We start from the raw sequence: 25942 nt of genomic DNA, 5'->3' as shown, positions 1-25942 counted from the left end.
TATTATTACCACTATTCTACCACTTCTGCTATGACTATTACTACTACTAGGGTAGTACGACGACCCCGGAAATCCCAGGTCAAACTTAAATTGGGTTCTTTGGAATGAAACAGGCAACTGGGGACCTCTGTGGTCAGATCAGCTCCAGGAGTATACTCTGTCCTCAGCTTTTGCAATTCCTCTGGGAAGTTCAGTATTTACTGACATTACTAAAGTAGTGAATTTCTGGGGTGGGTGGTATCATAATCTTCCACATTTCCTGATACATAACCATAAGACCTATGTGCACACAAGCACCTGGTTCTTGAGGGGGGCAAGAACCAGGAGGATAGTTCTTGGAAAAGGCAGATGTGGCACAGTTCATTTTAGTCCTTACTTGAAGCTGACAAGGCTATAAACTGCAGATCAAAAGCCTGCACCTCCCAAACCATATGCTGCAAAGATCAAGACTATGTGTGATTATGCAAGAACAAGGAGTGATCTGGGCTGTGAATGGAACTGGTCCATCTGGTGAAAATCTATCAAGGTTCAAAAATTCATCTCTAATACCACTGCTACTCCTAGTTCCTCAGTTATTTCCTCAGAGTCCTGATCTTCTACTGCCATGCAACTTGCTCAACGTTTGGGGCATAGCCAATTCAAGTTAAAAAAGTTTGCCTAAGAATTTATCTCCAGCTTTGAAACTCAGATTCATTTTATAAGAAAATTGGCATCACATCCTTCTGGGTCATAGTTAGGTTCATAAACCATCTGAGATGTGTGAGACATCTAAATCACTTTGAATATCCACAAGAAAGCATGTTGGATAACAATTAATTAGCACAAAACTCAGCTTAAAATTAGATGGTATGTTATGAGGCAAATACCCATCTCTTATTAGCCAAAATATAACAAATATATAACAAAATTAAGCCAGTCCAGCAGAATGAGAACACGAATGCAATGTGTGTTCCAAACCTAGAATCAGGAATAATCTAAGGTTTGCTTAGATACTTTATCCCAAATTTACAGATTTTGAACTCTCTACTGTAGTCCTTTGTTTTTTTTCTCCCACGTTTGGAGGAAACATTTTAATGTGTATATTCTCTGGAAAAACCCTAAAATCTGGTTTTTAGGGAGTTTTCCTCTTTTCTAATCCTTTGCCACATTATTTTTGTTTCTAATCAGTGGACTTTGCTTTGTTGCCATCTGAGATGAAAAGCTATGAAGCACTTGGGAACACAGAAACTGAGATCTACGAGTTACAAATGAGTTTCATGTAAGTTTGAAAGACCTTTATCTGTACCCGTCAAGCACAAACAAGTAATCAATGAGTAATATGTCTTATTATTTCTCTCTAAAATCATCAGGTAGCTACAATCAGGTAGACAAGTCGTTCCTTAAAATTTAATATCATTTAATAATTAATAATTGCACAACAGCACATATGTGTAGTCATAGCATATATATGGCCTATATATAAAACTTAGCAAAGTCATAGCAATCTTTGCACTTTGGGGAAGCTAAAATGATGTAATAAACTTACTGTTAAAGAAAATATCTACAGAGGCAGGGACAATAACACAGCTGTACAATTGTGTCTTAGGGGGTATAAAATACAGTCAATTTTGTAATCACGAAATGGCATGCAGCCATAACATTATAACTTCAACTTAGCACTGATGGGAAAGGGATCCTTAAAGTTTGGCATATCACCTCAAAGATCTTTTTTAAGTACCTATTTCTGTCTCCCTTCCCCCTCAATTTTCTTTAAGCAGAGAAGAACATGAAAGAACAGACCCTTTCTAATACACTGTATTTCCCAGTGGGGAAAAAAGGAGAATAAAATGGCAATAACAGAAGCATATTAGCATATTTTAAAACACTAGTACATTACCCTGAACTAAAGCATCCTTAAAATAACATGAGAGCAAGAGAAACTATATTTCATAAAGTGTTGCAAACTTTAAAACACCAAATTGAACTACTCCTATAGAACAATTTCATGCCAGATTGCTTTGGTGGCAAATTAACAAAGGCAGAATTGCTCTTTAGATCTTTAAATTAATGAGATTAAGGAAGACAATGTCTTCCTCTGTGCTTAATTACATTGACTTAATTTCTTAATTACTATTAACTATACTTTTATGTGTTACAAGTCACACTCCATTTTTACAGCTGTTCTTTAATCCTAGGGTAATCTTGTATTCTGAAGAATCTTTGAGAATAAAAACAGCAAAACTGAAGACAAAATTCAGTGGGGCTTAATCCACCTGTACATTCTGCCTGAATCAAATCTTATGCCAGTATTTTATGAGGCATTCCAGAAAAGTGCCAGACTTTTCAAAGAGAAAAATTAAAATGATATTCTGGTTCACTGTAACTCCAAGGAGTAGGCCCAAGGAAAAACCGTGCATCAGACAAGCATGCACCAGTGTGGTGAGGGAGGACAACCCCAACTGGGGCACAACACCCCGCTCCTTAATGTTTCAAAAAATAAAATCAACTGCATATAAAATCATATTTATACCTAGAAGGTCTAGTGCGAGGACACAAAGTAATGATTAGAAAGGAACTGGTCTGGGCAAGGTGGCTCATGCCTGTAATCCCAGCACTTTGGGAGGACAAGGCAGGCGAATCGCTTGAGCCCTGGAGTTGGAGACCAGCCTGGGCAACATGGTAAAACCTGGTCTCTATAAAAAGTACAAAAAAAAAAAATTAACTGGGTGTGGTGGCATGCACCTGTAATCCCAGCTATTCAGGAGGTTGAGGTGGGAGGATCGCTTGAGCCCAAGACGCTGAGACTACAGTGAGCCACGATGATTCAACTGTACTCCAGCCTTGGTGACAGAGCAACGTCTTGTCTCAAAAAAAAAAAAAAAAAAAAAAAAAAAAAAAGGGGCGGGGGCTGAAATTTACTAACAAGACTTCTGGATTGCAAATCCAACACAGATATGAATATGTCATTTCCTCTTGGCTTCCCATTGTATTTAATATGGGTCAAACAATGCATATATTATAAGGAGAAACATAACCCCCCAAACCTCTGCAGGATAAATGAACTCACATTATTTTCTAAAAGAACGCAGCAACCCAGTTTGTCCTATCATCACACCACGAGCTCAGAAAGAAAATCTGACACATGCAGCAGAGAGTGCAGAAAGTTATTTACTAACCTGGTGCCCCTGTGAAAATAGTCGCTCCATATCACTTTAAGGAAAGAATCCTTGCTATGAAACCAATCTCCAAAGCAGCTGAAAGCCAAGAGGTGGCAAAATTGACTACCCTGAGAATCCAAATAAACAGGGAAAGCCTTCCTGTTCCCAAGCCCAGTTTTGGCTGACTCCCTCAAGGCGGCTTCAGTCATAGCCAAGCCCACAAAGCACTTTAACCTATAAGCTTTAGTAATGAACTTGAAACCACTCCCCGTATGTTAAATAGACACTGGACTGCTGTGAGAAATAAAACCCACATACAGAATGAGCTACAGCTTCAGGCTGCACTTTCGTACTTGCTGCCCAAGAAAACCATAACACAAACTTAAACAAAGGGAACTGTCACTCCCTTCTCTCCCCTCAGACACTGCATTAAAGTGACTGATTTACTTTAAACAAGGGAATACAGTCTGTCCTCCATTAGGGCCATGAAATGATTTTTATATTGTACAAGTTGGGTGGCAGTTATGGAACAGATAGCACTGTAATTTCACATTGCATAAGAGGGACATATGAAGTTATCATTTCTGAGAATCAAATATAGATACTATTACTATTTTCAGATATCATTGAATAAGCTTAAAAACTTCATCAAATCCAATGATTAACATAAGTTCAACAGGAAAATTTGTCAAAGAACCTTCTAACTTCTGATTCTGACTTAGTGTCTATAAATCTTAAAAACATTCTTATAATTCAGTTTCACCACCTACATTTAGAATAGATGTATAAGCTAAGACATGTCTTTTAACATGGATCTTTAAGCTACCTTTTAAAATGGAACTTAATACCACTCACTAAGATTTCAAAGTAAGAAATTTATGTTTTATTCTAGAAAAATGTAGTCAATCAATCCCTTAAAGCAGTTAGATCTTAAAACAGTCAGTAATGTTCTAGCATATTGCTTAAGAAAGAAGAATCTATGCTCAGCTTTTTACACAATGTGCTCACAGTATACATATTTCCCCTAGAACTCAACTCCAAGAACAGTTTTAATTCTAATGGCTTGTTGCCATGATTTGTATTTTGTTTAAATAAGACTTATTTTAACATAATGATCAAAGTTTTTGAGTTTTATTGTTTCTCCTAAACCATAAGATTGGACCACATATGCCAAGCAAAATGTGATTCACCTGTTTGTTGCCAAACTGATTTACATGAATTACTGGTAAAATTCAAGTGACTCAAAACCTGTGAAATATAAGCCATTAGCTCAACAAATCCAGGCATGAAAATCCTGGAGACTATTTTAGATCTAACACACACCTTTCCCACCTCCTCTACCCACTCCCGGGTCACGGCTCAACAGGATCTCATGGGGTCACTTCAGAGTGACGCGGCAAGACAATCCCCTCCACTTCTGGAAGAAAAGAAAACGAGCCTCAGGACATGTGGCTGATGACTTTAAAAGGAGCTAGTGCCCCACCTGCTGGCAAAACCAAGAGAAGGCTGGACGAGCTGAACAAACCTCAGGGGAAATGTTACTACTACTTTGATGTTGGAAGAAAAACAGGGAAGGATCAGTTATGCGAGCACATTAATGTCACATACAATATGTTGTTAAATATTAAATTTTTCCACACAATTGTGATATATTTCTAGAGGATATAAAAATGCTCATGCAAAAAATGCAATTAGATTCAAAACCATCTCTTTTACATAGATCTGGTTTGCAAACATATATGATAATTTGCATGCCCAAGGAAATCCTCTGATAAATAATATTGATCTCTCCTCTGCACAAAGAGCTTCAAAAAATACTCGTGGGAGACCAATACAATCTTTGAAATGGAAGAAATATGAATAAATCCCCAACTCAGCTAGATAAACTACTGGTGGGGCTATGTCTCCATCAGTCTGTATGACTGTATTCCCAGAATTTCTCTTATCTTTCAGTAAAAATTTATTTCCTTTTGCCACATATAAATTAATTCACCTAAAATGAATGTCTAATATTAACATTAATGAAGACGAAGAAAAGTTAAGTCATGGGCACCAAATTACACTACATTCTTTAATAAAACCCCAGCAATAATAAGACTATAGCAGGATATGACTTTTAAATGAGCCCAAGCTGTATTACTAAAACTAAAATGAGGCCAGGTGCAGGGGCTCATGCCTGTAAGCCCAGCACTTTGGGAGGCCAAGGCAGGTCGATTATGAGTCAGGAGCTCCAGACCAGCCTGACGAACATGGTGAAACCCTGTCTAAACCCCGTCTCTACTAAAAATACAAAAATTAGCTGGGCGTGGTGGCGCACACCTATAATCCCAGCTACTCAGGAGGCTAAGGCAGGAGAATCACTTGAACCCGGGAGGCCAAGGTTGCAGTGAGCCGAGATCGTGCCATTGCACTCCAGCTTGGGCGACAGAGCGAGACTCTGTCTCAAAAAAACAAAACAAAACAAAACAAACGAACAAAAAACTAAAATGAATAAGGATAGCTATTATTTAAGCTCTTACAATGAGCCAAGCTTGGTTCTAAAGTGCTTTATAAGTACCAACTCATTTAAACTTTACCACTCTATTATTATACCAGTTTTACAGATGAGAAAACTGAGGCATCCAAAGGCTAGTAAGTACACTGCCAAGATCACACGGTTAGAGACAGAGCTGGGATTAGAACCCAGGTCAGTGCTCCTAACCATGTACTTTAATAACTCTTTCTTCTTGAGTGCGTACCATTTAAACCCTGCCAAGGCCCGGGTCAAATGCAAGGGCGGGGGAGACAGTGGATAAGAACAGCACTGTGAACGGTCCTCAAAAAGTCTTTTCAGAGAAGTGGCCACAGAACTGAGACCTGGAGGCAACATGGAAGGGAAAGGGTCCCCAGGGAGAGGGCACTCACTCAGTCCGCCAAAGCAAAGGGGTAAATGCCGTGGGGGATATTGGAGGGACTGCCTGCAGGGGCCTCAATAAGGCTGAGGGACCAGCAGAAGAAAACGCTGTGAGGAATGCAAAGTCCTCTTATGTCGCATCAGGGAGCAAAGAGGCATCACCAAGGGATGCTAAACCAGAAAGTGTCCAGATATGCATGTTGAAAAGGAGGAATGAGGCTTTGTTCAGTGAGTAGAAATTTAGACATCCCAGGTAAAGTCAAGCAGCGGCCAGTGCTGTAAAACATACAAGTTTGTACCTTCATAAACTGTATCAAGGAGTCTTGCGCAGCAACCCCTGCAGCAGCATGCTCACTGGCTCCCTTGTCAAGCCAGCTCGGGGCTGGAGCCACATGGTGGTTGCTAATGCCATTCACAGAGCTAGGGACTAGGAGGAAGGGCAGGCTGGTGGGAGCAGGGTGGGGAGATGCTCAAGCCAAGGAGTTTGCTGAAGGAGGCTGGGTTTGAGGTCCTCTGAGCCATTGAGGGAGGATATTCAGCATGTCCCAGGAGATGCAGGCCAGGTGCTCCAGTTCTCTGCCTAGACAGCAGAGGTGCACATTTAGGAGTCACTGACACCGAAGGAGCAGCTGCAGCTGGGGGACAGTGGGACACAGAGTTTATCCCTGGAAAATGCACAGCGTAACAAGAAAGGGTGAAATTTAAGGCAAGGCTAAGGGTGTCAGACAGAATTCAAGCTGTTGATAAAAAATTTTATTTTTATTTTTACTAACTTCTAACTAAAATTATCATTTCCTTCTGCAACTTGTCATCAAAGATATTTTCTTTGACATCAAAGATATTTTCTTAGACAGCAAAGATATTTTCATATCACATTAGTTATTGCAATATCTCAAAGTATCATTTCCACTCATCACTATTTCAAAATTACAGTAGTTATTAGACCTGTCACTAGATACTAGTAAGTAATGCATTTTAATAAAGGACAGGTATCACAATATGCCATATTTACTTCTTTGCATATTGATAACTTTATGTCAATATAATTGGTTTCCTTTGTAATCCTATGCATTTTAATTTTATATGTTTAATTTTACAGAGTAAACATTCTGTAGAGTGATTCATTAGCTTAATTAGAATATCAAAGAGGTCCCATGGCACAAGTAAAAGTAAAGAACATCTGATTTAAAAGGGGAAAGAGCCTAGAACGGTGGCTCACGTCTGTAATCCCAACACTTTGGGAGGCCGAGAGGGGCAGATCACCTGAGGTCAGGGCTTCAAGACCAGCCTGGACAACATGGTGAAACCCTATCTCTACTAAAAATACAAAAATTAGCCGGGCGTGGTGGTGCACGCCTATAATCCCAGCTACTCAGGAGGCTGAGGCGGGACAATTGCTTGAACCCAGCAGGCAGAGGTTGCAGTGAGCAGAGATTGTGCCACTGCACTCTAGCCTGGACGAGACAGACACTCTGTCTCAAAATAAGGAAATAAATAAAGTAATTAATTAACTAAAATAAAAGGGGAAAGAAGCCACAGGAAAACACTTAAAAGTAGCACTGGGAAAAGGGGAACCCTGGTATGAGATGGAGCCAGCTTTCAAAGCTAGGATGCAAACCCAGGACTTCTGACTTTGTGTTCTTTCCACCACCACCTGACTCCACATCCTAAAATAATCAAAACAGTAACCGCTTCATTGGTGTAAACAAAGTTCTTTCACATGTATTAGCTTGTTCATTCATCACATTGATTCAGAGTAGGAAAAGGCAGGAACCCATACCTGCCTTGAACCTCAGCAGAAGCTGTCATCTAAGAGGACACTCCTTCCTGGGCCTCAGCACTGCGCCAGTGCTGCAGCGGACGGCGGTACCTGTCACCCCACTCTATGGAGCTGTAGTCATGGACACAGAAGAGTAAGATGAAGAGCCCCCCCCTCATACCACACTAGCTAGAACCTGACTGCAAGAGGAGGGCACAGTGGGTGCCCACCCAGTGATGAGCTGCACTTCTCTCCAGGCTTCTATTTGCAGGTAAGGCTGAGAATTGAATTTGTTTCCTTGTTCAAAGCTCTTTTATTTAGTTCTGATTGATGATCCAGAGTGAATTACAAGATTTGCAATATTTCAGCTCTTTAATTTGCCATTGGCTGTAACCAAGACAGAAGACTTTACTGAAGCAATTGGTTTGAAATTAGATGGATGAGCTGAAACAATGGGCTCTCTGTTCTTTCCTTTCTGTGCCCACCAACTGGCATTCATTATCGAATCTGTGACTCGTGTTGCCAGGGCTGCCGTAATGACAACAGCACCCATTGTCTTCACATCCTTTCTCTATTCTGTAACATCTGTCATGGCTCCTGTCTATATTTCATTTTATTTTGCTTCTTTTACTCTTACAGTGTTACTCTTAATTACTACAAATTGCTCTGAAATGTATTCTAACCCTGCAACGTGTAACATCATTTTGTAACTTGGTAATAACAAAAAACTGAAGGCGCGTGTGATGGCACCCTTTTAAATAACTGTAATTTTGCATAAAACTGTATAATTGCAAACAAATTTTATCTCAAGGTTAACTAGATAACCTCTCTTTTTAAATAACCTGATCAGTTCACAGACGACTTTGGCCCCTTCTCCTATAATACATGACTTTCATTTACACAGTAACGAGAATGTAGGTTTATATGACTAATCTGACACAATACAGTAACTTCTGCTTTAAAAAAAAGCTGAACAAAGCTGAACATTTCTTAATATGCAGTCAAAATATACATTACTATGTTCATTGATGGATCTTTAATTTCCAAGTTTCCCCATTATTTTCTTTCTTTTTAAAATAAGGAGCCATAGTGAAAATTGTCACTTGCCTTCTAATCAGTCACCTAAAAACTAGAGTGAAAAGTTTTGTGTGTAAAAAAAGAGTTCAAAATTGGATTCTACATCCCAGGAACAGAAGAACTGGCCTTCCTGCTGCTGCCTGTCTCTGAACACGGCACACCCATCCGCTGTACGAAACGCAGAGGTTTCACTTAGAGCTGCCTGCAGCGTAAGGGAGGAGGAGACTAAACCTGGCAGGAACAAGCCCTTGGTAATTTACCTTCTTTCCTAATTGCCCAGAGGCATTTCCTTCCTTGCTTACCCAATCTAAGGAAGGGTTTCCTGTTGCCTTAGCAGTTCCTTTAACCTGAAGCCACTTGCTCTAGTTCCTACCCTGTTTTTTGTGTTGCTCTCAATCTGCTTTCTCGCAAGACCTCGCTTTCCAACCAAACTGGTTTATTCCATTTTTCAAATTACCTGGTTCTTCCTTCCTTTCGAGTTTGTGCCACTGTCGCAACTGTGGTAATGCCCTTCCCCCTCCTGGACAGTAAAGGAGTCAGATCCTCCCCAGAATTTCAAGGGGCAGCCCAAACCCATGTCTCCTACGAAGCATTTTCAGGTCACCCTGCTTTAAAAAAAAATTGCTCAACAACTCCAGCAATCATCATTAGCAGCAGCAAATCCATTAGGCAACAAATTATGCCTTGCGACTTTCTATTTTATCTGGATGGGTTATTTAAATAGCGATGGCATTTAACTTTTCATGTACTTATAACTACTTCCTCCAACTTAGTAATCAGTAACTACATATTACAAGTTATACCTCTGAAATCGGCCATTGTAAAAAGAATATAGTAAAAATTCTACCTTACATTGCATTCATATATGTATTTGTTGCTTATAAGATATTTAAATTATTTCTGTTACTTAATGATAATTACAAAGCAACAGCCAACACTATTGCCATAATATCTTACTAGACTCAATATCTTATTTGACATTGACATCTGCCATAGGAGTTGATACAATTATTTTCCCCATTTTTCAGGTGATGAAAATGGGGCCAGAAAGCTTAAATTTCCCAAGGTCAGGCATTCAATGCGTACTTAGTGAGCACCTACTATGCGACAGGCATTGTTATCAGCATTAGTGATGAAAGCAGAAAACTTCTATCTTCAGGGAGTTTATATTCTATTAGGGAAGACAGACTATCAAAAATTAAAACAAATATATATAAAGCCAGAAAATACTAAGTATTGTTAAGAAAACTAAAGCAGAGTAAGGGACTGGAGAGAGATGGGGTAAGTGGCGAGGTGGCACACTCCTTAGATAAGGTGGTCAGAAGAGGCCTTTCTGGGGAGATGACACTTGAGCAGAGACCTGAACGAAGTGAGGTGACATCTGGGCAAAGGTTCTAGGCAGAAGAAACGGAAACTGCAAAGGCCCAGGGGCCAATACAAACTTAGTGTGTTCAAGAACAACAAAAAGGCCAATGTAGTCAGTGCTGTGAAAGAAAGGGCAACAGCAGAGGATGTAGTGAGAGAAGAAACTGGGGAGTCTGGTTATGTACGGCTTTGTAAACCATTGCATAGTTTCATTTGTGTTTTTCCTTAAACATAATGAAAAGGCCCTGAAAGGTTTAATCAAGAAAGTGAAATACTGTGCCATTTGAAAAGATTACGCAAGTTGGGTAGGTAAAGAAAAGACTAAGAGGGGCTGGGCACGGTGGCTCACGCCTGTAATCCCAGCACTTTGGGAGCCTGAGGTGCGTGGATCACTTGAGGTCAGGAGTTCAAGACCAGCCTGGCCAACACGGTGAAACCCCTCTCTCTACTTAAAATACAAAAATTAGCTGGCCGTGGTGGTGAGCACCTGTAATCCCAGCTACTCAGGAGGCTGAGGCACGAGAATCACTTGAACCCAGGAGGTGGAATTTGCAGTGAGCCGAGATCGTGCCATTGTACTCCAGCCTGGGGGACAGAGCAAGATTCTGTCTCAATGAAAAAAAAAAAAATTTAAAAAGAGTAGAGTGAGAGAAGGTAGACTACTTAGGAGAATACTGCAGTAGCCCAGATGGGAGATGAAGAGAAGGAGTCAGATCTAGGATCTACTGTGAAGATAGGGCCAAGAAGATTTTCTAATGTGGGTTGTGACGCAGAGTGCTAAAGAAAAAAAGAGAGGTGCCAAGGAAGACTCTAAGACTCATAGGAGTAACAGGGAGGAAAGTCTAATTATTCAGCTGGGGAACATTGTGGGTGATGGGGTCTGGGGAGAAGCAGTAAGGTTTTAGGGGCAAATCAAGAGTGCCATTTTGGGTAGGTTAAGTTTGAGAGACCTTATAGATACCCAAATGAAGAGAAGTAGGAAGTTGGATACCTAAGTTTGAGGCTTGGATACGTAAGTCTGAGATTCAGGACTGCAGTTTGGAGACATAAGTCTGAGATTCAGGACTGGGGTTTGGAGACATAAGTCTGAGATTCAGGCCTGGGGTTTGGAGACATAAATTTGAGATTCAGGCCTGGGGTTTGGAGACATAAGTCTGAGATTCAGGCCTGGGGTTTGTATACATAAATTTGAGATTCAGGCGTGGGGTTAGGATACATAAGTCTGAGATTCAGGCCTGGGGTTATGATATGTAAGTCTGAGATTCAAGACTGGGAATTGGAGACATAAGTCTGAGATTCAGGACTGGGGTTTGGATACATAAGTCTGAGATTCAGGCCTGGGATTTGTATATATAAGTCTGAGATTCAGGCCTGGGATTTGTATATATAAGTCTGAGATTCAGGACTGGGATTTGTATACATAAGTCTGAGATTCAGGACTGGGAATTGGAGACATAAGTCTGAGATTCAGGACTGGGGTTTGGAGACATAAGTCTGAGATTCAGGACTGGGGTTTGTATATATAAGTCTGAGATTCAGGACTGGGGTTTGGATACGTAAGTATGAGGACTGGGGTTTGGAGATGTAAGTCTGAGATCAGGACTGGGATTGGGATACATAAGTCTGAGATTCAGGACTGGGGTTTGGAGACATAAGTCTGAGATTCAAGACTTGGATGTCAGGTGGCTTTAAACGTGGTAGTTAGCATTAAGTAACATATTTTCACCATAGACTGACTGAGGGTGAAAAAAGGACGGATTTCTGAAGACTGACACCCAGGACTCTCCAACATTTAAATACCAGGAAGAAGAGATGTGTCCAGTAAAGGGGGAAGAAAGAAAGAAAGAAAGAAAGAGAGAAAGGGAGAAAGGGAGAAAGGGAGAAAGGGAGAAAGGGAGAAAGGGAGAAAGGGAGAAAGGGAGAAAGGGAGAAAGGGAGAAAGGGAGAAAGGGAGAAAGGGAGAAAGGGAGAAAGGGAGAAAGGGAGAAAGGGAGAAAGGGAGAAAGAGAGAAAGAAAGAAAGAAAGAAAGAAAGAAAGAAAGAAAGAAAGAAAGAAAGAAAGAAAGAAAGAAAGAAAGAAAGAAAGAAAGAAAGACTGCCAGTGGAGTAGTAGGAAACCCAGGAGAGTGTGGTGAGAAAGACAGAAGCCAGGTGAGAAGAGTGTGTCAATGATAGAGAGATCAATTATGTCAAAGGAGCTGAGAGAGAGAGAAAGAGGAAGATTGAGAACTAACCACTGGATACAGAAACATGGAGGTCACTGATGTCCCCAAGATGGGCTCAGGAGAAATTTATGCAAAAGCCTAAAACGTCGGCTCAAATGAGAATGTGACTACAAGACATTGCTGAGGGAAATTAAAGACCTAAATAAGTGGATATACCATGTTCACAGATTAAATGACTAAAAATTGTTAAATTTTCTGTTATCCACAAACTGATCTATAGATCCAACACAATAGCAATTATAATCTCATCAAGCTCTTTTGTACAAATTGATAAACTCATTCTAAAATGTGTATAGAAATTCAAAGGATTTAGAATATCCAGAGCAATCATAAAAAAAAATAAAACCAAAGTTGGAGGACTTAACACTACATGACTTCAAGACATCGTAGTAAGTCTATAGCAACCAGGACAGTGTGGTACCAGTACAGGATCAACAAATAGATCAATGAGACAGAATAGAGAGCTTAGAAATAGACTCACACTTACATGGTCATTCGATTTTCATGAAGGTGAGAGAAAAATCCAACAGAAAAAAAAAATGACTTATTAACAAATGATGCTAAAATACCTAACTATCTATACAGCAAAAATAAATAAATCTCAACCCCGACCTCACACCACATGCAAAAATTGAGATGGATCATAGACATAGAAGTAAAAACTAAAATTATAAAGCTTTTAGATATGGCTCAGAAAGCAATCAACACAAAAAGAAAAAGAAAAAAAAAAACACAGACTTAGCCAAAGTTTAAAATTTCTGTTCATCTAAAGGCGTCATTTAAAAAATAAATAGGAAAGACACAGCCTGGGAGAAATGATGTGCAAATCATATATCTGGCAAAGAACTAATATTTTAAAATACCTCATGAATGCCTACAATTCGATGAAAGTGAGCAAAAGATTTGACTGGACATCCACAAAGGAAGACAGACTTGTGATCAATAAGCATATGAAAAAGTGCTCAATGTTAATATTCACCAGGGAAATTTAAGAAAAACGCAATGAGGTACTGCTACATCCCCACCAGAACAAGTAAACATTAAAAAGACCGTCAAACCCAAATGCTGGCAACAATGCAGAGAGAGCACAACTCTCATTCGCCATGGGTAAGAGTGTAAAACTACAACCAGCTTAGAAAAAAGTCCAGCCATTGCTTATAAAACTAAATATACACCTATCCTATGACCCAGTCATTTCATTCTGCAGTATTTATCCAAAAGAAAAGAAAATACAGCCACAAAAAAAGACCGCATTCATGATAGTCAAAATCTGGAAGCAACTCAGGCATCCACCCGTAGAAAAATGAATAAACAACCTGTTGTATCATCAAACAATGGAGTGATACTCAGTAGCTCAGAAAGGAATGGATTCACTCTAAAAGGAAAGAATTACTGATACACATGATATGAATACATCTCAGAAACATTACGCTGAGTGAAAGAAGCCTTACATAAAAGAGTACATATGCTGTATGATTCAAGTTTGATAATCTTCTAGAAAGGAAAAATAACATATGGTGGGAAAAAAATCAAAACAGTGGTTGCCTCTGGCAGAGCATAAGAGGGTGGTCTGGGGACTAACTGGGAAGGAACATGAGGGAACTTTCTGTGGCGATGGTCGTGTTATTTACTTTGAAAAGGGCTTGGATTGCAGAGGTGGTACATGCATTTTTCAGAACTCTGAATAGTACATTAAAGATCTGAGCATTTCAGTGTATGTAAATTTTACTTAAAAAGAGAACTATAAACAAATAGGGAAGCAAATTAATCATATGTACACTGAAATGTTTAGGAGTGAGTGTACTGATGCCTGCAATTTACTTTAAAATGTATCCAAAACATAAATTGAATTGATGAAAGGATAAAGGGATAGATGGGTGACAAGACGTATGTTCAAGCAATAAAGCAAACTGTTGATTGTGGAATCTAGGTGGTGGCTTATGGGTCTTCACCTTAACGTTCCTTCAACTTTCCTGCATGTTTGAAATGTTTATAAGATGTTATTAGAAGAGAGCGTGGGGTAAGGAATTGGAGACAGCGAGAACAGACAACTTACCAGAGTTTTGTTTTAAAGAGGAACAAAGATATGAGGCAAATCTGGAGGGAGATAAAGAATCAAGAGGAGGTATTTGTAAAGAAGGAAGACATTATGGAATGTTTGAATAAGAATGATCCTGTAAAAAGAGGAACTTTAATGAAGCTAGTGGGCAGATTCTGTGGCAGCAGAGTTCTGAACAGGCAAGAGCAACAGATCGGGTACACTGGGGTGCAATGGATGTCAACCAGGAGGATGCATGTTTGTCCATGGTAAAGAGCAGGGGATGGAGGACAGATGATGGATGGATGCAAGAGGATATGGGAGCTGGGAAACTGCTTCTAGTTGGCCAGTGATATAAACAGCAAGATCCACGGCCGAGAGAGAGTCTGGGAAGGGATGTTAGGGGTTTGAGGAAAGAAACAAAGGTGTGAAATAGTCACCCAGGAGAGTGAGTTTACTAGGGAATATAGTAGGGTTGCCAGAGAGGGCTGAGTATCAGTGGAGGCAGGGGTAGAAGGTAGAATGATTAATTTAATGTCATCAGAGTGTTGTGTGTGTGTTTTCCAGGAATGCTCTGTTGTTTGGAAGAAAGTGTAGAGTTATGCCTGAATAACCCTGATTTTAACCAGGGTTGTGTTTTGCAGGACAGTGGAATAGAAAGAGGAGAGAGGCAAGTAGAGTAACCACAACAGTGGACCACGCAGATAAGGTGAGTAAAGTGGAAAGTTAGACTACACAAGGCATTGATGGAAAGTAAAAAGGTGGCAAAGTCAAAGGAGTGGACGTAAAATTGTTGATCTGAGGATATTAGAAGACAGTATAAAAGTTGGCAGATGGTAGATTTAAATATAAATGTTTGACTCCTGGGTTTTTTTATTATTATTTTATTGATTGAGATAGGGTTTGTTTGTTTGCTTGTTTATTTGTTTGGTTATTGAGAAAGGGTCTTGCTCTGTCACTGAGGCTGGAGTGCAGTGGTGCAATCATGGTTCGTTACAACCTCTGCATCTCGGGCTCTAGTGATTCTCCTACCTCATCCTCCCGAGTAGCTGGGACTACAGGCATGCACCATCACACTCGGCTAATTTTTGTATTAATGTTTTTGTAGAGATGGAGTCTCCCTATGTTGCCCAGGCTGATTTCAAATTCCTGGCTCAAGCAATCTGCCTGCCTCAGGCTACCAAAGTGCTGGGATTACAGGTATAAGTCACTGCACCCAGCCCACCCTCTTAACTGTAACACTCTCCAGCATTTTTAGGACTCTTGTCCTATACTCTCTGTGTTTGGATAATATGTATACCCATTTGGTCTTTTCAAGACCCAGGAGTATTATTTGACTTCATATTCTTAAAAATAATTTCTATGCAAGTGGTTTTCTTTCATAGAATGGGAAATATAAGTCACATAAAGAGCTGGTGTAATTTTTGAAACACTTCAACAAATTGGTTATCAGAGAAAAATGTATCCTCCTATCTCAGCTCATCTCTTTGTGTCTTATAGTTCTCACTCCTAAAAAGCACATGTTGCTACTTGGAACAAAACAAATACCACATTTGGAAGATTTGAAGAAACTAGTCTCAAAGTAATTATTTCAACATAATTTATTTTAAAAACATTTAAGCACTAAGTCACCTCACTCTCAGAAGGAAAAAAAAAAAAAGACAGTAGCACGCATTGAGGCATTCAGAATTTTAGAGGGACCACTAATTGTGTTTTTTTTGTTTTTTTGAGACGGAGTCTTGCTCTGTCGCTCAGGCTGGAGTGCAGTGGCCGGATCTCAGCTCACTGCAAGCTCCGCCTCCCGGGTTTACGCCATTCTCCCGCCTCAGCCTCCCGAGTAGCTGGGACTACAGGCGCCTGCCACCACGCCGGGCTAGTTTTTTGTATTTTTTTGGCAGAGACGGGGTTTCACCGTGTTAGCCAGGATGGTCTCCATCTCCTGACCTCGTGATCCGCCCGTCTCGGCCTCCCAAAGTGCTGGGATTACAGGCTTGAGCCAATTGTGTATTTAAGAAACCATCTGAATAACATTTAAGTACTCAGGCAAAAAAAAAGTCCAGATTCCCTAGACTGGCCTTCCACTATTAAAGTCCAGTCTCTTATCATTCCCCTGCACACATGCCATGCCCCAGGCAAATGAATTAGCCGCATTCTTCCCAAAGAATGTCTCATCTCTGAGCTTTTCCTCTTGCTGTTCCCTCCCCTGGATCGCCACCACCGCAACCTGCCCAATCTTTCCATAGACATCCTATTTTTCTTCAAGCTCCAGCTCAAATACAGGCTGCAAGCCAGACAGTGACTACTCTCCTCTAGAATCACCAAAGTTTTTTACCTGCTACACATAAGGCATCTGTCACTTTGTGTCTGGTATCATAGCTACCCATAGATAGCAAATATCTATAGAAACTCCTCCCTTAGAGAGAATAATCTAATATTTGAATCTAGATCTCCGTATTTACCATTGTAGTGGATACCTCACAGAGTGCCCAGCATATTATAGCCAATTAACAGCTAATAACATACAAATAGGTTTTAGAGCGAATCCTAAGGAAAAGTTAAATACAATGTTAGGTGCACTTATATAAAGCTCAGCATTCTGTCTCTGAAGTACAGACACAGTACTATAGGAATACTCCCGTAACTCCTGTAAAGATCCAGATTTTATTGTTGTGGGATACTGCCAAAGTATCCCTTGACACATTTACCCCAATTTGAATGCTTGTCATAAGGTTGGAAGAGAAGCCTAGATCTCAGAAATTTATGTTTATATCTTACCTCTATTCTGTTCTCTACTCCAAGAGAATATAGTATGAGTTACAAATGTGAGCCACATATATAATTTTCAATTTTCTAGTAGCCACATAAAAAGTGCAATAAAATGGATGAAAATAATTTAATTACAGTTTATTTAACCTAATGTATCCAAAATACTGTGTAATGTTAAAATGTGATCCACACAAAAATTATTGAGATATTTTACGTTTCTTGTTTACTAGGAAATCCAGTGTCTATTTTTTTGTTGTTTTTGTTTGTTTGTTTTTGAGACAGAGTCTCGCTCTGACACCCAGGCTGGAGTGCACTGGTGCGATCTCAGCTCACTGCAACCTCCGACTCCCTGGTTCAACTGATTCTCCTGCCTCAGCCTCTCGAGTAGCTGGGATTACAGGCACATGCCAAAATGCCAAGCTAATTTTTGTATTTTTAGTAGAGATAGGGTTTCGCCATGTTGTTCAGGCTGGTCTTGAACTCCTGACTTCGTGACCTGCCCGCCTTGGCCTCCCAGAATGCTAGGATTACAGGCGTGAGCCACCGCACCCAGTCTCCAGTGTCTATTTTATACTTAGAGCACATTTCAACTTGCACTGGCCACATTTCAATTCTCAAATAACCACATGTGGCTAGGGGACAACATACTGGACATTACAGGTCTGGAACGTCCCTATGGGCAGAGGCTGCTTCTTTCAGTCCTGTACTCTCTACAGTGATTTGCCCATTCAATGAGATTAAATGCAACAAGCATGTGAAAACCAAAGTGTTAAAGCACGAAACAGTGCTTACCACACAGAAGGGTTCAATAATGGCCAACTTCCTTTCCTTCACATGCAGTAGGCCCTCAATAAATGTTTCTTGGGTTGACTTTCCAAACTGGAAACAGTACTATGGAATTAAGGCCATCAGACTCCCTTTATCCTGCTCAGTACCCTCCAAGCAATCTTGTCACCTTAATGTAGGTTCGTGGCAGATTTTCCTGGCAGAAGAATAATGACCCACCAATACACTTTTCCAACTATTTGGAAATAGCAATTTGTCAAAATAAATAAATGATTATCCTGGTCTTCATCAATCCCCAGTGAATCTGATTTTAAGCAAACCTGTAGGATTCATTTATCCTTGGCTGAAGTAATAAAAGTGAATTTCTGAGTCCAGGAAGATAAAGAAAAGATCCAGTAAGATTGTCTTTCTCAACCAAGGAGCAGCCACCCCCAAGTCCATCTGGAAATGGCTGGTAAGACTGATTCTGCATTATAGAATCCTGTCAGCCCAGAGCCAGGGAGAAATGCAGCAACTGAGCTAAGCGGATACTTGAATATCCAAAGTATTAGAATTATTCTAATCTCAAAGAATTAGACAGAATAAAGAATTAGGAACACTGAAATATTTTTATCATATTTCTTTTGCTCAAAGCAACATTATTGTTCAGGATGGTACCATAAAATGTGTAATTTAAGCTTCCATGTCAGTTGAGTTTCTGTGTTGTTTAATTACTTACTCAAAATACAAACAGCAAGTCTTTAAATTTTTTTATATGTAATAAATATAACAAAATATCTCATCCGACAAAACTGCAACTAGAATAGGTAACATGGGAATTTTCTTATGAATTCTTATCTCTTATGCAAACATTCTAGCCAATCAAATAGATTTTTCAATACATGTAGTGCCTCCGTAGTGATGCCTCATGCTAACTAACTCCCTTCATAGATAAGTTATCACTGTTTTAAACCTTCAGTCTCTGTCCATCCATTTCCTGTTAGATTCCTTCTAGATTCACTCAATTCATCCAGCCAGCCAGCCATTCATTAAACAAATATTACTGAGTTCATGTCTACAGCAAAGTGCTAGGCACCCAGCACACAACAGAGAGTCAACCAAACATGTTCCCTGCCCTGGAAAGCTTACAGTTGAATTCTCTTGCCAATCACTGCCCATTTTGCTTGTCCGCCTCTGGGCCCCTGTGTCTCTCAGGCTACGTGCCTGTGCTGAAGTACCAACTAACAGGTACCTGACCAGGGTTTTACTGAGTCTGTATGGTACATTAGGTGTCTGTAGGGCATGGTTATCTCTGTTCAACACAGGCCTACTTTCTGGATTTGTTATGTTGGAATAGATTATCTACCCTGAGTATTTTCCCTTATTTTTGTGATCAAATTACTTTCCCTTGGCAATGCCCTCTTTTTTTTTTAATTAAATAACTATCTGGGTGCCCCCAAGTGGATGATGGTTCTCTCACATTGCAAGAACTGGTTGTACAAAATGCAGCACCCAAGAACTTCATGACCATGTTATCAACCTAGGCGAAAATGTTATGGATTTGTGCACCAGGAAAGGAATCTAAAATATATCTGCATATTTTATAACTCATTTGAATGTCATCATTCCCAGAAAATAAAATTCAGGCCACTTTTCCCTTGTTAATGTTCATGGTATGGTGTGGTGTGTGTGTGTGGGTTAGGGCATGGTACAAACGAGGAAGGTTGATACAAGTTAAAGAACAGCCACCTTTTATGGAGCAGCAAGCATATTATCCCTGAATTCCCATTTAGGAAAAGAAAATATTTTTCCCTGATAATTTAACGAAATTTAGATATTACTGGAACCAACTTGGTTTTTTTTAAAAAAGGAAGAAAAATATTTTGTAAAAAAAAAAATTGTATGATTGTCAGCCTCAAGAAAAAAATTCAGCCGGGAGCAGCAGTGGCTCATGCTTATAATCCTAGCACTTTGGGAGGCCGAGGCTGGTGGATCACCTGAGGTCAGGAGTTTGAGACCAGCCTGGTCAACATGGTGAAACCCCATCTCTACTAAAAATACAAAAATTAACTGGGCATGGTGGCAGGCACCTGTAATCCCAGCTACTCCAGAGAATCACTTGAGCCCAGGAGGTGGAGGTTGCCATGAGCTGAGATCGTGCCATTGCACTCCAGCCTTGTGACAAGAGCAAAAATCCGTCTCAAAAAAAAAAAAATAATAATAACAATAACTTTTGTGTTTGTGAGTGCATCTGCATTTTTTTTTTTTGTAAAGACTGAAAGGAGGATTTCTGGGTTGGTAAACTGAGGAGATGAATGACAGAGTGAGAAACAGGTTTATCAGTTTACCAACTGCTGAAAAAACCAAGCCAGGTTCACAAAGTAACAACACAGAGGTGATAGAAATACATTTTTCCTTAATGCATAGAATTCCTGGATTACTTGTATACCTGCATTCATTCGGTTAGTGCTTCAATAAACCAAGCAGTTTGCCTCTGGTTTTCTAATATCCCGTCTCTCTGTTGGCTTCCCAAATAAAAACTCAAGCCAAGAGACAATATAACAACAAATAAAATAAAATAACAAACTTTTATTACACATTTGTTGAATTGTTCTAAAAACTTTTCATGTTTCCTGAACACTCATCCAGGAAAGTACTATCGAGATGATGACGAAACTCAGTTTATTCCTGGACAAAAGAGCTTTGACACATCTGCTTGTGGTTATCTACGTTATAAAAACACATCACTGTCATCAATGGCCTAAGACAAAGAAAGGCACTTATTAACTTCTGTCTATATATAGTACTTCTTCTGCCAACTCTGGTAATTTGTTTGAGCTTAGATTCTCTGCTGTCATGAGAGGAGTTGGTTTGCATCTGTTAATGAGACTGTTTATTTGAATTGTATTCCTTTACTCCAATATGCATTCCATAACTACCCTGTGCTGTGCACTCTGCTAGGCACTGAGAATTCGAGGATGAATAAAACAGACATGGTCCTCAAAAAGCTGGCAAACTCATGGAGGAGGCAGTCTACATGGCCCAGCCAAAAGTCTACTGTGTACAAACAAAGCTGTGCAAACACAGAAGGGAACAGAAGTAATTCAGCATGCTGAGAAAATGGTGGTCAGGGCAGACTCCACCAATGCACAGGATGTTTCTATTTACAGGTAGACAAGGGAGGAAGGGCATCCTATTCAAAGAGCCCCAAAGGAGAAAAGCACATGGCATGTTCTGGCACCGAAAAGCCCCTGCAGAGGGTGTGGGAGGGAGATGGATGTATGTATTTGAAAGGCTGGAAATAAAGTTGAAAAAATGCATGGCAGCCACATAGAGAAGGGTCTTCAATGACACGCTAAGAAGTTTCAGATCCACTCTTGGGTGATGGGAAGTTCATGGAAGGACTTAAGTTGTAGAATAATGTAATCTAATTTGTGCTTCAGAAAGATGGCTCTGTAAAACTGGGGACACGAAGTCAACAGTAGTCCTCAGATAAGAGCCCCTTTGGGCAGTGGCCACAATGGGAATATCTGTATACAGAAGACAAAAAAAAGGTAAAAATGAGAAAAAAATTATTTGTGCTATTAAAAACTTGGACATCTTCCCATTCATTTTAAAAGCAAATTTTAAGTGTTACTAACTTTGATGAGTTTGCAATGGCTGATGACCCTCAAATTCTTCCCTTACTCTTCACTATCTATGACAGAGGAGAACAAAGCAAAAAACAAAACAAAACAAAACGCATTAATACCAGTTCCTGATGTTAGCCAATAATGATAGCATCGCTCACTTGCTGCCAGATATCAGAATGAAGAAACACTAACTGTTGTTTTTACCTATGTCTCTCTCTTCATGACTACTATATAATAGCATGTGATATGGCTGGGCTGAACCACATTGCTCAGAATTCCACTTCCTGTAGGCTTCCACTTAGGGTCAAAGGATATTCTCTCCTAAGAGGTGGAGAAAAGAAAGGAGGCAGCAACCATTTTGTAGCATGTGTGTACTCACGTGCCTTTACCTAGTTATTCAATCAAATACTAATCTGCTGCTGTGAAGGGATTTTGCAGATGTAAGGTAACTAATCAGTTGATTTTAGTTAGTCGAAAGGGAGATTATCCTGAGTAGGACTGATGTAATCACCTGAAAGTCCTTTAAAAGAGGGCTTAGGCACTCCCTGGATTCAGAGACTCCAAGCTTCAACTCCACTCACAGGGCTCCAGCCTGCTTATGGTCTACCTGCCTGACTGCTTGCCCTGCGGATTTCAAGCTTGTTTAGCCAGTCCCACAACTAAGTAAGCCAATTCCTTATAATAAATCCCTTAATACATGTAACCTACTAAGTCTGTATCTCTGGTAAACCCTGACTGATTCATGATGTTGCAGTTATTACTGTTGAGAGGACACAGAGGAAGACCTCTTGGCATGGAATCATCCAGGAAGACACTAAAGAATCTCACTCTTGTACTAGCTATCTCCCAATCTCTTGCAATATTGGCCAGGAGAAGAGAAGACTGTGAGTTAATTTTTCAAAAAATGAGACTTATGATAATTTAGAGACACACAGCGAGGTGTGGCTATGTTACTAAGCTCTGGCCAATGAGACGTAATTGGGAGTACTGGAATTATGAGAGGGAGTCGATGCAAAGGGAGTTAGCATGCCCCTCTTCCTCCATTCTCTGTCTGTAATGTAAATATGATATGAAGAGCCCCGGCAGCCATCTCAGACAAGGGCCACATCCTGGAAGTGGCAGATTGGAGAGCTCTAGAGACTGATGACTTCTAGAGCCATCATGCCAGCTCTCAACAGACTTCTGGACTGTTTATACATGAGAAGAAAGCCACTACCTGGGGGCTCTGATACTTGTAGTGAAACACAATTCCTAACTGATATAAGCATTGTTTTCTTTAGTCTTCCTATTCCCTTAGCAGTAGACTACTACATCTAAGTTGCCACATTATCAGCAATAGCTGTATTTAATTTCACTGCTATGTACATGGGACACAGTAAGTGTTTAAGAGGATTAGAGGAGACAGCCACAGTAAAGGCTTTTTTGTATTTCTCCATGTTTCTATGTTTTGGCAAAAGAATACGAGAACTTTTCATAAGTCTGCAACAAATGCCTTCACAAAGCCACAAACTTTAATTCCCATGGAACAGAATTTCATATGGCAAGCCTGTGGTTACATCCAAATCCACTTATTCAACAGATTTGTGCTGTAAAAAAACTCACATTAGCCTATCTCTTTAGATAGGCTCTGTCTTTTCATGTTGGAACCATCTAATTTTCCCCAAACCAACAACACTTGCACATGTCTGGGGTATAGTTTTTTGCTGAATGCAAACCACATGGTCATTTCAAAGCCTGCAATTCAGTTCAGGAGCACTGGGCTTTCTGGATGCTCGTGAACATAACCATCAAGAGTGACACACACTTCTGGCAGTCGCCTTGCCAGCTCCAGCTCGACTGTGTCTCTGTATCACAGTGAAAAACTGCCTGACACACTAGGCAGCTGACATGTGTCGGGAAAAAAAATATCAGGCCCGTGACCAAGGGGAAAATGAAGTGATTAATATGGAAAACACAACAAGAAACATCAAACAGGAAAAAGCTGACACTTTCCATGCCATTAGCTTCAAGTAAATTTGTTTTCTCCTCACACTGACTATAAAAGGCTACATCGAAGCATTGACATGATATAAAAGTGTCAGATGTCTTCCTCACCTGGGGCCATTCATGATACTGAAGAGTCTTTCACTCCTTTTTTTTTTTTTAAGAGGGAGGAAGGGAGGTGAGGTTAACATAATCATAACCCGCAAAAGATAAACTCGGGAAACTATAAGCATAAACACAATGGGCTGAAGTGTTCCCAGTGTGAGTCACCACTGTTGTGCCCTAGCTCCTTTGTTCATGCCATTTCCTTCCTTTCAGAGTTCCCAAACATTCCACTCTGGCTGGCCTGGCTCCCTTTCCCAACACCATCCCTTAAACACTCGTGTTCTCTGGGCTTCTGAACCCAACCTAGTCTACCTGTAAACTGTGTCTTCTCATTCTATGTCCTCATGGGGAGGCGAGTCTCATAGACATTCATTCATACCCACAGCTTTACTACTCCCAATGCCACCGTTCCTTTCTTCTCTTTCTCCTGAAGGCCCAGTGCCCTCTGAACTGTCCTACTAGTACCTATTTCTTCAAATCCCAGACTGAACATAGTCATGCTTTTCTACCTTGCATCTCAATTCCATCCTCTTTCCCTGTCTAACAGCCCAGCCACCTATGCACCCTGTACCTCCATTATTGGCCCCATCATGCATCCAGGGGCCAGTTCCATCCTCTTATCTATTCCACCTTACTTCATCTACTAAGAGTAGTGGGGGCTGGGTGGCCCCCAAATGAGATTCGTACGTTCTGGGAATGCAGATGGATCAGGGGCCCCTGGCCATCAATAAGGCATTCAGTACCGCACCAGCTGAGCTGCAAGGCGAGAAGGGGCCCTCAGACACAAAGGTCTCTCTGAGCAAACCAGGGGATAAACCAAGAGAAGGAAGAGGGTTTGTTTCCCTGCCCAGCCCCAGACTGGCTGAGGCAGATGCAGCAAGCAGCTGCAGGAAGAAGTGGGGAGGAATGTCTTTGCCCCTGCCTCTGTGAGTCACAGAAAAACACAGTAAAATTAGGCTCCTGGTGACAAAGGGAGTCAAGGATGTTTCTGCAGGGCACATACCAGGTTCCAGCATTTTTCTAGAGCCTCCCTCTCCCCTAGATTTGCAAACTTGAAAAAACAAGGCCTGGCATGTGACTCTTTTTGGCATAAATCCTCTTCAGGAGGACACCAGCTATGGCTGAGGTAGAGCCTCACCCACAGAGCCCTTTGGCCCATGGTCATCAACAAGGAAGCAAAAGCGGAAGACTCCCCAAGGGAGTGGGGCTCTCAAAACACATGTGAGACAATGCCAGGATACCTCCAGGAATACCTGGAGGAGACTTTCACTGAAGGTCCTACAGATCCATGTGGGAACACAAACCAGTGAAATTTGCATGATCTCCACCGACCAGACATCATTTGAACCCTCACGCTGGCAGGGTCTGAAGACGTTTCGTAATCTGTCTCCTACTTCTGACCCCTACTGTAGCTCCCCTACAAAGCATTTCTACAGATTGCTACCAAGGTAATCTAAAATTATAAATCCAGTGGTGTTCTGGGCTGGCTCATATAGGCTCCTGAGAGCAGACTGGGAAATTTTCATCAAGATTGGGAAATTTTCAGCAATTTTGTGAGTCAGTTGTTAAACACAGCAATTATTAAAAATTAAATTATATAAATTTACAATAAAATAAATTATATTAAAGCAAAAGTTCTCAGTTTATCACTTCTTTATTATTTTTCTTCATTTTAATAATATCTATTGTCTTGAGGATACTTATGCCTATTTTATCTGTAGTGCAGTCCCTCCCCCCTTATCTGTAGTTTCATGTAACTAAAATTTCAGTTACCTGCAGTCAACCATGGTCCGAAAATATTATATCACTAGTTTTGGACTTTGTAGCCATTATTAAGTAAAATACAGTTACTTGAACATAAGCATTGTGATACTGATAAAACCACAGTTAATCTGGTAACAGAGATGGCTACCGAGTGACTGGCAATCCTGGCAGGATGGAATGGGGAGTGCAAGATTTCATCACATTACTCAGAATGGTGCACAATTTATAACATGAATTGTTCATTTCTGGCATTTTCCATTTATGTCACAATGCCTAGGTCATTCGCCTCATTTCGTCTTCACACAGACATTTTATCATCTCACATCATCATAAGAAGAAGGGGCTGGGCGCGGTGACTCACACCTGTAATTGCAGCATTTTGGGAGGCTGAGGCGAGTGGATCACCTGAGATCACGAGTTTGAGACCAGCCTG

At 40.5% G+C, this 25942-nt stretch overlaps 1 protein-coding gene across 5 annotated transcripts in view; it reads right to left on the bottom strand.

Moving 5' to 3' along the window:
* Positions 1–25942, bottom strand: part of PLD1 (phospholipase D1) — a 212015-nt gene that overhangs the window by 169678 nt on the left and 16395 nt on the right. For 2 of the 5 annotated variants that reach the window (XM_007972099.3, XM_007972102.3), the window contains exon 1: positions 3156–3322. The exons of the other annotated variants lie outside the window; for them this stretch is intronic. The gene's annotated coding sequence lies outside the window, so the exon portion shown is untranslated. Of the gene's footprint in view, positions 1–3155; positions 3323–25942 lie in introns of those variants that run through there. 5 annotated transcript variants of the gene reach the window in all.

Source organism: Chlorocebus sabaeus, chromosome 15 (genome assembly GCF_047675955.1).
Source record: "Chlorocebus sabaeus isolate Y175 chromosome 15, mChlSab1.0.hap1, whole genome shotgun sequence".
Classification (NCBI taxonomy): Eukaryota; Metazoa; Chordata; class Mammalia; order Primates; family Cercopithecidae; genus Chlorocebus; species Chlorocebus sabaeus.
This window is presented reverse-complemented; position numbering and strand designations above follow the sequence as displayed.